Raw genomic sequence first — 14,020 nt, 5'->3', positions numbered from 1 at the left:
TGATGGTGGCATTCTCCTGGGTTTTCAAGAACCATTTAAACTGGGCAGGGAGCATCAGGTGTTCTCTGCTTGACGGAGATAGTATATGTTCAGAAGAGTTTTTTGGGGAAATCTTTTTCCTGTCACAATCCCTGAGCTGAACCAGCAGAATCAATGTTTTATCCTTCTTGGCTAAATTTGGAACAAGAGATAGACAGGGTAATTCATAGAATTTCGCACAAAAGTGGCGCACGCGGCTGGCGCACAGTGTCCCCCTGCGATACACTGCGCCAGCCGCGTGCGATAAAATCCATTTCATCGCACAGCGTATTCATGGATTTAGCCCCCAAACCAGCCGTGGCGCAGAGTGGCGCAGCGACCCTGCAGCAGCGCCAGTTACGCCCCCAAGAACGCCCTCGCGCAAGGGAAATCCATCAAAATCCCCAAATCATTGCAAAAGTCTACGCTAACCCTGGACCAGTTTACAGGGCTGCCAAACAGCAAACGCCAAGCGGGGTCTGTGTATTACTGGGCTGCGTGGGAAGTTTCTCCACGAGATTGGCCCTGTGCGAGCGGGGTACGTGTATAACTGGGGAGCGCGGAAGTTTCACATGCGACTTCAGCAGGGTACGTGTATTACTGGGGTGCGCGGGAAGTTTCGCACGCGATTCCAGCAGGGTACGTGTATCATTGGGGTGCGCGGGAAGTTTCACACACGATTGGCCCTTGTGCGAGCAGGGTACGTGTATTACTGGGGTGCGCGGGAAGTTTCACACGCAATTGGCCCTTGTGCGAGCGGGGTACGTGTATTACTGGGGTGCGTGGGAAGTTTCACACGCGATTGGCCCTGTGCGAGCGGGGCACGTGTATTACTGGGGTGCACGTGAAGTTTCACACGCGATTAGCCCTGTGCGAGTGGGGTACGTTTATTACTGGGCTGCGCGGGAAGTTTCACACGCAAATCCAGCAGGGTACGTGTCTTTCAGGGGTGCGCGGGGAGTACTACACATGATTTGGCCGTGTGGGTCCTCCCAGGTGTTCCCTCTACACCCTCCACTGCCCCTGCAGGCAGCCCATACCACAGGGGACTACCCTGCACCCCTGCTCATGTCCCGCAGGCAGCCCATCCACCATGGGCATGCCCCCCAGCCAAGCCACATGTCACCTTGCACTACCGATCAACAACGCACCCACCCCCCAGCATCCAGGGGCACCCTCCACCAGGCCCCCACTCATGTCTCCCAGCACCCCCACCCCCAGCATCCAGGGGCACCCTCCACCAGGCCCCCACTCATGTCTCCCAGCACCCCCACCCCCCAGCTGTGCAGGGCACCCTCCACCATGCCCCCACACATGTCTCGCAGCACCCCCACCCCCCAGCATCCAGGAGCACCCTCCACCAGGCCCCCACTCATGTCCCCCTGCACCCCCACCCCCCAGCAGTCAGGGGCACCCTCCACCAGGCCCCCACTCATGTCCAACTCATGTCCCCCTGCACCCCCACACCCCAGCAGTCAGGGGCACCGTCCACCATGCCCCCACTCATGTCTCCCAGCACCCCACCCCCCAGCAGTGCAGGGCACCCTCCACCATGCCCCCACACATGTCTCCCAGCACCCCCACCCCCCAGCATCCAGGGGCACCATCCACCAGGCCCCCACTCATGTCTCCCACCACCCAGCAGTCAGGGGCACCCTCCACCAGGCCCCCACTCATGTCCAACTCATGTCTCCCAGCACTGCCACCCCCCAGCAGTGCAGAGAACCCTCCACCATTCCCCCACACATGTCTCCCAGCACCCCCACCCCCCAGCATCCAGGGACACCCTCCACCAGACCCCCACTCATGTCCCCCTGCACCCCCAACCCCCAGCAGTCAGGGGCACCCTCCACCATGCCCCCACACATGTCTCCCAGCACCCCCACCCCCCAGCATCCAGGGGCACCATCCACCAGGCCCCCACTCATGTCTCCCACCCCCCAGCAGTCAGGGGCACCCTCCACCATGCCCCCACACATGTCTCCCAGCACCCCCACCCCCCAGCATCCAGGGGCACCATCCACCAGGCCCCCACTCATGTCTCCCCCCCCCCAGCAGTCAGGGGCACCCTCCACCAGGCCCCCACTCATGTCCAACTCATGTCTCCCAGTACCGCCACCCCCCAGCAGTGCAGAGCACCCTCCACCATGGCCCCACACATGTCTCCCAGCACCCCCACCCCCCAGCAGTGCAGGGCACCCTCCACCATGCCCCCACACATGTCCCCCTGCACCCCCAACCCCCAGCATCCAGGGGCACCCCCCACCAGGCCTCCATCCATGTCTCCCACCCCCCAGCAGTCAGGGGCACCCTCCACCAGGCCCCCAATCATGTGCAACTCATGTCCCCCTGCACCCCCACACCCCAGCAGTCAGGGGCACCATCCACCAGGCCCCCACTCATGTCTCCCAGCACCCCCACCCCCCAGCAGTTCAGGGCACCCTCCACCATGCCCCCACACATGTCTCCCAGTACCCCCACCCCCAGCATCCAGGGGCACCATCCACCAGGCCCCCACTCATGTCTCCCCCCCCCAGCAGTCAGGGGCACCCTACACCTGGCCCCCACTCATGTCCAACTCATGTCTCCCAGCACCGCCACCCCCAGCAGTGCAGAGCACCCTCCACCATGCCCCAACACATGTCTCCCAGCACCCCCACCCCCCAGCAGTGCAGGGCACCCTCCGCCATGCCCCCACACATGTCCCCCTGCACCCCCACCCCCCAGCATCCAGGGGCACCCCCCACCAGGCCCCCACTCATGTCTTCCACCCCCCAGCAGTCAGGGGCACCCTCCACCAGGCCCCCACTCATGTCCAACTCATGTCTCCCAGCACCCCCACCCCCAAGCAGTGCAGGGCACCCTCCACGATGCCCCCACACATGTCTCACAGCACCCCCAACCCCCAGCATCCAGGGGCACACTCCACCAGGCCCCCACTCATGTCCCCCTGCACCCCCACCCACCAGCAGTCAGGGGCACCCTCCACCAGGCCCCCACTCATGTCCAACTCATGTCCCCCTGCACCCCCACACCCAAGCAGTCAGGGGCACCGTCCACCAGGCCCCCACTCATGTCTCCCAGCACCCCCACCCCCCAGCAGTCAGGGGCACCCTCCACCAGGCCCCCACTCATGTCCAACTCATGTCCCCCTGCACCCCCACACTCCAGCAGTGCAGGGGCACCCTCCACCAGGCCCCCACTCATGTCCCCCTGCACCCCCACCCCCCAGCAGTCAGGGGCACCCTCCACCAGGCCCCCACTCATGTCCAACTCATGTCCCCCTGCACCCTCACCCACCAGCAGTCAGGGGCACCCTCCACCAGGCCCCCACTCATGTCCAACTCATGTCCCCGTGCACCCCCACACCCCAGCAGTCAGGGGCACCAACCACCAGGCCCCCACTCATGTCTCCCAGCACCCCCACCCCCCAGCAGTCAGGGGCACCCTCCACCAGGCCCCCACTCATGTCCAACTCATGTCCCCCTGCACCCCCACACTCCAGCAGTGCAGGGGCACCCTCCACCAGGCCCCCACTCATGTCTCCCAGCACCCCCACCCCCAGCAGTGCAGGGCACCCTCCACCATGCCCCACACATGTCTCCCAGCACCCCCACCCCCCAGCAGTCAGGGGCACCCTCCACCAGGCCCCCACTCATGTCAAACTCATGTCCCCCTGCACCCCTACACCCCAGCATCCAGGGGCACCCTCCACCAGACCCTGACTCATGTGCCCCAGCCAACACGTCATCACAATCTAGATCCCTGGCCCTTATGGGCTGCCTCCACATGCCAAACACCCACCCAAGTATTGCATCCACCCACTTAGAAATGGCAATTACATGATACAACCCCAATGGCAAGTATGTAAATGAACACATGTCTCTCACATACACACAATGGGTGTCAGTGACTGTCAAAACACATATCATGATATGCATGAAACCAATGAGATGATACTACACATTGAAGTTTGAAGAAGAAAATGTATTAAAAGCAACATAAATGGAATAAAAAATAAACAAACGACAATGGGAATTAAAAACCAAAAGCAGCATGTCTTTAAAATAAATTAAAACCACAAATCATAATCCAAAGGAAAGGTGTCCAAAGTCACAGGTCAAAAAAGTAAATCCAATGGAAAATCCAAACCGAAAACCATTGCTCCATCGGTAAATTCCAAATAAAAAAATAATATTCCACACTCAACTATATACAGATAAACAATCCAGGGTCCATGATCCCAACAGAAGAAATGAAAACTACCTAATAATACTACCTAATAAAAAAACTATATACAAAAATGCAGTCCATTGTCCAAAAGGTCCAAAAAAAAGAAAAAGCAAAGGAAACCTAACAACAACTACATAACTATTTACAAGGGCAGCGGGCTAGTCCGACGGCTCACTGGTTGTTGTCATGGGCCAGGGCATCATGGAACTCCTGTTCAGTGGCTTGGAGGTGGGCATGTTCCCTGGCCCCGAGGTCTCGCAGGGATAATGCAGTGTCCAGCTCCAACTCCCTGCGAATACCCTCGAGGCACTCAGCCCGCCTCAGCGCCCTCCGCATGGAGTTCTCCGCCCTGACCATTGTGAGCCGTTCCTCCTCTGCCCGCTGCCGCTCTGCACCTATCTGCTGGCCCAACCGCTCCCACACGGAAGACACTCCCATTCCAGGGTTCTCCTGCCCTCCGGCCGATGCCTGCACCCCTGATGTTGATGGCCCCGAGCCATGATGCCTCCCACGTCGAGCCTGCCGCTGGCTCCGATGCAACTGCCTGTGCCAGCACGACAGCATCCAGGCTGATGGAATCCACCAACGCCGTCGTGCACGTGCCCTGCCCGATGATGCTGTCACATCCTCCATCTGCTGGGGTCCAGTTGCTGGTGTGTCCACCCCTGCTGGACCTCCGACTCCCGACTGTGGCAGGGATGGGATCCCCACCGAGTTGGCTGTGTTGGTCGAGGCAGGTCCACAGGGGGCCCTGGTGGCATCTGGGCCGGAAGACGGCATGGAGAACGACTGGCGCATAGCCTCTACAGAGGAGGAGAGGGTCGCCAGAGTGCCCGACACATGTATGAAACCCCCGACCATGGCCGCTCCCAACTGGGCCACTTTGGCACGGTGCTCTTCGTGATGACGTGCGTGCTCCCCCCGGGAAGCACGCACCTCATCACGAATGACACCCGTGCGCAACGCGACACCAATCAGGACCTTCTCCATACGGCCAGCGGTCCCCTCGTCTGCAGGTGGAGGGGAGTCAGTTGACATGGACATCCCCCCTACCTGCGGACGGGCCTGGGACGGGGCATCCCTGTTGGTGCATGGTGGTGCAGTCACAGTGCCAGGGACAGTGACATGCACAGGCACCTCCACGGCGACCTGTGCTGCCTCCTGCCCCTGGCCCTGGACTGCACCACTTGCACCAGCAGGGATGCCCCCACCAGGCCCCATGTGCGGCTCAGTAGTGGCCTCCTCCTCTGTGGAAACCACCAACCTGGATGGCTCCACCCCGTCTTCCGCCATTGCAAGCCCCTGTGGGGGCTCACCCACCCCTTCCGCTGCAGCTTTGGGGGCATCCCCGCCGCTTGGCTCCACAGCGCCGTCTCTGCCCTCTTCTTCACTTTGCGCTGTGTAGAGGGAGACATAGAACACAAGCATCAGGGTACTGTACAATGGTCCCCTAGACAGGAAGCAATAGCAGATGAGTGGCACTGTCAAAGATCCCTTCCATCATGTCCCTCCACAACACATGGGTCAGTGCAGGCAAAACACATGCAGTAACAGGCATGGCACATGCTATGAACATTAGCAAACATGTCCAAGGGACTCTTGAAACATACAATGTTGTTTATGAACTCACATGCATCATGGGTCATGCCTACCACATGCACACACTTCACCGTACTTTCATCCATCTGGACTCGTACACCCCAGACACAGTGGATGCAGGGATAACTAGGCTGCATCAGTGATTCTGAACATTGTCACAGACATGTGTCATGCATCCATGGCATTCACAAGTCACAGACACGCAGGTCAGACACACAGACATGGACACCATACATGCACATGGCATCAGCACCCATCCCTCACCCCCACCCATGTCCAGGAACAGAGACTGGCATGCTCTCATGTGTCCATTCCGCATAGGGCTCCCCATGTTGCATTTAAACACATACACCAACCGTGTGCTTCACACATTACTGTTCTCAAATGCATGACCATGATGTCCCTGCACACACACACGCGTACATGGCCTATGTCACACATACAGGCAAGTATCAGACAACCAGCACACTGCAACATGCCCTGTCTCACACAGCAATGCTTGGCCACTTACCGCTCGACTCCAGACGGGTCTGCCTCTCAAGTACCTGGACGTGGAGCGCTGGGGATATGCGTTCCAGGACCCTCATCTGAACTTCCGACAAGTGGCCCCGGCGCCCCTTAGCATCTGCTGCCTTCAAGAGGCACCGGGCCTTGTTGAGGGTCCTGGACTGAGGTCCTCCCAGCACTTCTTGACATGATGGAATAGTCTGACTGCCACCCCCTCCGCGTTGATGGCAGTCACGATGTCCGTCCAGATACGAGTCCGTCCTTCCTTGTCGGCGCGTGATGATCCAAAGAGAGCATCATAATGCCCCAGGACAAGCTCCACCAGGACACCAACTTCCTTCTGACTGAAGCTGGTGCCCCTCTGCCCCTCTGGCTGGGGGTCGCCAGTGGTCTCGGATGGTGTTTGCCCCGACATGGCGACCCCCGAGGTAGGCGTGGGTGGGCAACTGGGTCCTGGGGCTGGGCTGTGGAGCGATGGTATCCCAGTCAGGAGTCTTCGGTTCCAGCAGGGGTGGACACAGCAACTGGACCCCTGCAGATGGCTGATGTGCAGGCACCAAATGGCAAGGCACGGTGCCAGCAGGCAGGCAGGCAGCAGCAGATGGCTTGTGGGAGGCTGCTCGGTGCTCTGGGGGGCAGTAATCCAGCCTTTTGGGCAGTAGCGTGGTCTTCCATGTGCTTACGCGTGGCCAGCTTGATACGGAGTGATTTGGCACGTGAAAATTCTGCACGTCAGCGTGTAATTCGAGGAAAGGCCTTTATCGCGTAAGCGTGTCAGCACGCATACGCGATTCCATTGGACCAAAGGCCCTTAGCGCGTAAGCGTGTCTGTGACGTATCGCCCGCGGGCATTGCCCTGGCAGGGCTTGAAGATCCCACGTGGATTTCCATTGCTCAGTACGTGCCTTTCGTGGGGTGCGGTGCGTGTGTTATGCAGGCGTTGGGGTTCATACGCCATTACTTCACAGCGGGTGGGTGTTGGCTACGCGTTCTTCTACACGCAAGGCAGACGGTGAGTGGTACCCTGCTCCCCCAGGCCCAATCGCGTGTTAAACAACCCGCGAGCCTCTGAAATACACGTACCACGCTCCCCATGCCCGATCGCAGGTTAAACAACCCGCGAGCCCCTGAAATACACGTACCACGCTCCCCCATGCCCGATCACGTGTTAAACAACCTGCGAGCCCCTGAAATACACGTACCACGCTCCCCCATGCCCGATCGCGTGTTAAACTTTCCGCGCACCCACGAAATACATGCACACGCTATTATTTACACAGCGGGTGTCCGTGTTTGTCGCGTACCCCTTTGCACATCATTTAGGGGTGCGTGGGAAGTTTCACACGCGAATTCAGCAGGGTACGTGTCTTTCAGGGGTGTGCAGGAAGTTCCACACGCGATTGTCCTGGGTACGTGTATTACAGGGGTGCGCGGGAAGTACCACACGTGAATTCAGCAGGGTACTTGTATTTCAGGGGTGCGCGGGAAGTTTCACACGCAAATTCAGCAGGGTACGTGTATTTCAGCAGGGTACGTGTATTTCAGGGGTGCGCGGGGAGTACTACACGTGATTTGGCTGTGTGGGTCCTCCCAGGTGTTCCCTCTACACCCTCCACAGCCCCTGAAGGCAGCCCACACCACAGGGGACTACCCTGCACCCCCGCTCATGTCCCGCAGGCAGCCCATCCACCATGGGCATGCCCCCCAGCCAAGCCACATGTCACCCTGCACTACTGATCAACAACGCATGTCTCCCAGCACCACCACACCCCACCACTGTGGGACACCTGCCAGCAGGCCCCCACCCATGTCCCCCTGCACCACCCCCACCCCCCTGCATCCAGGGGCACCCTCCACCATGCCCCCACACATGTCTCCCAGCACCCCCACCCCCCAGCAGTGCAGGGCACCTGCCTGCAGGCCCCCACTCATGTCTCCCAGCACCCCCACCCCCCAGCATCCAGGGGCACCCTCCACCATGCCCCCACTCATGTCTCCCAGCACCCCCACCCCCCAGCAGTGCAGGGCACCTGCCTGCAGGCCCCCACTCATGTCTCCCAGCACCCCCACCCCCCAGCATCCAGGGGCACCCTCCACCATTCCCCCACTCATGTCTCCCAGCACCCCCACCCCCCAGCACTGTGGGGCAGCCTCCACCAGGCCCCCATACATGTCCACCCAACACCTCATGACGATCCATAATCATGGCCCCCATGCGCACTCAATACACTGCCTACGCCACCCCAGTCCGAACACACCACCAGGTAGACATCCACCCGACAAAGAAATCACCAGCACATGAAGCATCCCAAATGGCTAGTCTGCACATCAACACATATCCGTCAAACCCACACAATGACAGCATGTGAATGATAGAACACACATTGTGACATGCATGAAACCAAAGAGAGAATACCACACATTGAAGTACAAAATTATAATGTATTAAACAGAAAAGCAAGGCAATGAAATGGAACAGAGGAAAATGGAAATAATAAATGAAATCAAGCATGTCCAGTAAATGAAAAAGATGCATGAAATCCAAATGAAAGGCAATCCAAAAGCAAGTCTCCAAAGTGTCAGTGTGAGATAATAAATCCAATGTTACAAAATAAGAAAAAACCATTGATCCATGTGAAAAAAAAAATAATTTAAAATTCAAAATCCATTGTCAAACTATGTACAAGGTGAACATCCCGGGTCCATGTGCCCAAGCCTTTAAATGAAACCTACAAAATAAAATCCTACCTAATGAAGAACTATATACAAGAAGTTGGGGCATTGTCCAAGCGCCCCAAAACAAAACAAAACCAAAAGGAAACTTAACACTAAAGAACTATTTACAAGAGCAGCGGGCTAGTCCGACGGCTCACTTCTGGATGTTCCGGGCCAGGGCATCATCGAACTCCTGCTCAATGTCCCGGAGGCGGTCCTCCTCCATGGCCCCGAGGGTCCGCAGGGCCGACGACATGTTCTCCTCCAACTCCCTGCGGATTGCCTCGAGGCACTCGGCTGTCACGCCGCGCGCTCGCTCGCGGGCGTCGGCGCCACTTACCTGGGTTCCTGGTCCACGGCCGCAGCAGTCTCCTCCTTCATTCATCAAGCCTTCTCAGCCAGTGGAAACATTGTCCCGACGTCACGCTAATCCTGAGAAGTGCCACCCGTGGCGTTGGGAGTTGGTTCAGTGCCATCCTGTCATATACCGTCAGGAGGGGATTGGGCTAATTCCTCGCGTTACTCTTTCATCGGCTATCAAGACTTCGACAGACTGGCAACCTCAACTCCACGGTCTACAGGAAAAAGAGGTAAACCACGATCCCGTGAAGATACGTTTAACATCGGCCCGCCTCAGGGCCCTCCAAATGGAGTTCTCCGCCCTGACCATCATGAGCCATGCCTCTTCCGCCCGCTGCCGCTCTGCATCTATGGCGTGGCCCAACCGCTGCCACATGGAAGACACTTCCCGTCCTGGGTCCTCCTGGCCTCTGGCCGATGCCTGCCCCTCCGATGTCGAAGACCCCGAGCCATCATGGCTCCCTCCTCGTTGCTGCTGCTGCTGTGCCTGTGCCCGTGCCCTGGCTCCTGCTGCCTGCACATCCTCCACCGGCCGGGGTGCAGTCGTTGATGTGGCCACCCCTGCTGGACGTCCGACTCCCAACTGTTGCAGGGATGTGTCCTCCACCAGCCTGGCCGCACCATCAGAGGCAGCTCCACAGGGCACCCAGGTGACAAATGGGTGGAAAGATGGCACAGAGGATGACTGGCGCATAGGGTGTTCAGTTGAGGAGGGGGTCGGAACAAGCTCCAGCAAACGGAGGAATCCGGCCTGGGTGACCTGTCCCAGTAGGCCGACGCGGTCAACGAGCCATTCGAGATGAAGTGCTGTCTCCACATGAAAAGACTGCAGGTCACCTTGCATGGCCCGTTGACGCAACGCCACACCAGTCAGGACAGGCTCAACCCGTACCTGGATAGCCACGTCCCCAGGCAGAGGAAGGCCAGTTGTTTTAAGCTCATCCCCTGCCTGAAAATGGGTCTGGACGTAGGCATCCCTGCTGGTGCAAGATGATGCAGTGACAGGATCAGGGACAGGATTGCACACAGGCGGCCTGTGCTGCCTCCTGTCCCTGGTCCTGCACTGCACCACTAGCACCAGTGGAATCCCCACCTCCAGACCCCGTCTCTGTCGCTTGCACGGCCTCCTCCTCCACCAAACACCCCACCAACCTGGATGACTCCGTGCCATCTTCCCCCGTTGGGCCCTGTGGGGTCCCAGCTGCCACTTCTGCTGCTGAGGAGTCCAACTCCGACCTCCGCCTCTTGGACCTCCCCCCGGCAGCTGCGGCCTGGGACGCAGCACCAGACTCCTCACTCCCCAACGAGATGATAACCTGGGAGGGGAGCCGGGCCTTGCGTCTCCGGCTGGCGGTGCAATCCCTTCCGCTGTGCTCCACAGCACCTTCTCCGCCCTCTTCATCAGTTGACGCTGCAGACAGGGAGAAATAAAACACAGGCATCAGGGCACTGTACAATGGACACATACACACATGACAGTTGTACATGAGTGGCATTTGGAAACCTCAGACATGGCATCACATTCGCCAACACACATGTCATTTCAATTCGCACACATGAGCCATACACAGCCATATTGCAACAGGCAGCACCATCCATACACATACAACAGCATGAGCAGGCAAAGGTGAGCCAGACATCACATGCAACACAGGGAGTGCACTACACATGCACACACACCACCACACTTGCATGCATGTGTACGCCTCTGCCAACTGTTGCAGTGTTCAGATTGTCATCGATGTCACATCTGCCAATCAGGCTTCCACATCCCGCTGTCACATGCATCCATGTTGCATCACTGTTGCCCCCTTGTCAAATACACACACATGCACATGTACACAGTGCTGATACATGCAGCTGAAACCAACATCCAGGTGTGACATCACGAACATGCCTACTTACATACACATTCATCCAAACATGTGTGCCCACACATCTGCATTTGGCATGCAAGCCTACACACACAAGCACCATCCATGTCTCACACATGAGAGCCCTCACATGTGTTAGCCTCACAGCCCTGTACACCCCCCCCATACTTGGCCCCATAAATACACATGTGCAACCTGCACACTACTGGCACACCACCACACGCACAGTTTACAATCATGATGCATGTACACTTACCGCTCGACTCCAGACGGGTCTGCCTCTCAAGGACCTGGACGTGGAGCGCTGGGGATATGCGTTCCAGGACCCTCATCTGATCGTCCGACAAGTGGCCCCGGCGCCCCTTAGCATCCGCTGCCTTCAAGAGGCGCCGGGCCTTGTTGAGGGTTGTTAAGCAGAAAACCTGTGCAGTTCCCGCTGGGACCACTGCAAAAGATTTAGGCTTACAGGTGTTGGCAGTAAACCCACTTGGTAGCTGTCTGTACCACACAGATTCACCTGGTAGCTGTGGCTGAGCAGTCAGACCTCTCTCAAGAAAAGTTAGGCAGTATGTGGAGTATACAAAATAGGGCAATTTACACAGTAGAACAAGCAAACACGGAACAGAGCTTGGGTGTAAAGATATATAGGTATTTATATATAACAACACATCTATAGAAAACACTCTGGCACTAATACGGCAAACAACTTCAATCACAATTACTATAAGTAAATCAATCCCCTAACAATAGTTCGACAAGTCTAGGTTCAACGGCACCACTTATTTGCAGACAGAGGTGAATGCTTTAACCTAGATGACACCCTAGTATTCGTTAGGATGGGAGAGAAAAGGCAGGGTAGGAAATCAACTCAGTACCAACACTTTTACGAACAAATGCAAGGCAAGTAAGCAGGGTCTACTGTAGATCACAAAGTTCAGAGGCCAGGCCCACTCAGAGAGAGGCAAGGCGATATGTCCCAAAAAGTATCACAGTGGAAATGCAGTTCGAGTCTTTGGCGCAAATTGTCACAGAAAGATTGGACCAGTTCAGAACAGAAAGTTAAGAAGGCTTGGAGGCGACCCAATGGAGAGGCGAGGATTAAGACACCTCACGCTAACCGTCAAAAGGGAAGCCAGGCGGACACGGTACCTTGTATGTGGAGAGACAGCTCCGGCGGCGGCAGTTGTTCCTGGTGGTGGATGCAAGACGGGGCTTTGCCAAGAGAAGAGATGATCTCGTCGTCCAAGGAAAGTTGAAGATCGTTGCACCACCAGGGAAGAGACCAGCCGCGGAGTGCTCCGTCACAAGGCACCACCTTTTAGTTGCGGTATGGGCTAGTGGCTATCCGGTTGCCGGGGTGCTCAGCACGGGCAATTTGACCACTACGCCCTGGAAGCGAAGAAAAAGCAAAGGGGAGTGGTTGTTCCCACCAGTCAGGGGAAGAAGACTCTCCGGCGGGGATATTTCCTCTGTCGTCGGGAAGTGGTGAGTCGGTTCAGCAGGGCTCCACCGGAGGTGTCGTCGTTGCAGGTCGGCTCAGCTTTACCCTCGTCGGATTCTTAGGTCCTGTGGCGACTTCTGAAGATCCAGTCCCAAAAGCCCTGCTTTTATGCAGAAAACCCCCATTCATTCAGCCTAGCTGTCAATCAAACCACGCTAAGTGGTGAGCGGGGTGGCTCACCACTTGGGCCAATCACACTAGAGTGCGACTTGAGTTGGCAAGGCAACTCAGTCCAGGGTGCCTAAACCCACTCCCACACCCCCTGTGGTCCTCAGACAGAATGGCACCACTTTGGAGGGCCTCTGTGCAGAAGCCCGCCAAAAGTGGAACAAAGGGCTCAACGTTTGGTTTAGGAGTCACAGAGACGAACACAGACACCATTTTAAAAACCGAGTTCTGGCAGAAAATACCAACCGATAGATTTATTTAAGATAAATAAACCGGTGGTATGTTAGAGATTAACGAGAAAAAGTATTAACCTCCAACAATGGGAAGAATCCCATAGGGTTATATTCGGGGTCGAATATAACAAGTAGTTTCCACTGCCACCAGCCAAAACTCGACGAGGGGGGACGGGACAGTGCCCCCTCGAATAACAGACCCAGGGGTAATCGAATTACCCCTACTAGTACGTCCACAATAGGATGGTTTGTACTAGTTCTGTTAGTAAATTTAGGTCTAGTAAAGCCAATGGTGACTTTACATGCCCTGGGAGACAGTAGTCAGTCCCAGAGTATGGAGTCCATGGTGGGGATTCCCTAGGACGCCCCCGTGTTACGGCACGGAGGGTGCGGTGTAACACACATAGAAAAACATATGAGACCCTATGGAGTAAAAGACCCCATAGCCCATAGAACACATTGACCTTCAAAGGAATTAACCACATTCATGTCCAAGAGAGGGAGAAAAGAGTCTCACTCTTGGCAGGATGGAAAAAACAAACTCCAGAAATCCAGCAAAGCTGCTGGGGGACTCACTAGGTTAGGAAATTCAGCCTAAACAGAGAATCCTCCCTAACATTGGTCCTGGACCTGAAGTCCTCCCAGCGCTTCTTGACATGATGGAATAGTCGGACTTCCACCCCCTCCGCGTTGATGGCAGTCACGATGTCCGTCCAGATCCGAGTCCGTCCTTCCTTGTCGGCGTGCAAACTTCCGAAGAGGGCATCATACTGCCCCAGGACTTGCTCCACCAGGACACCAACTTCGGTGGC

The sequence above is a fragment of the Ambystoma mexicanum genome, chromosome 6q, assembly GCF_040938575.1.
Source record: "Ambystoma mexicanum isolate Mex_15411 chromosome 6q, UKY_AmexF1_1, whole genome shotgun sequence".
Classification (NCBI taxonomy): domain Eukaryota; kingdom Metazoa; phylum Chordata; class Amphibia; order Caudata; family Ambystomatidae; genus Ambystoma; species Ambystoma mexicanum.
The sequence above is the reverse complement of the archived record's forward strand: the minus strand, read 5'-3'. Positions refer to the sequence as shown.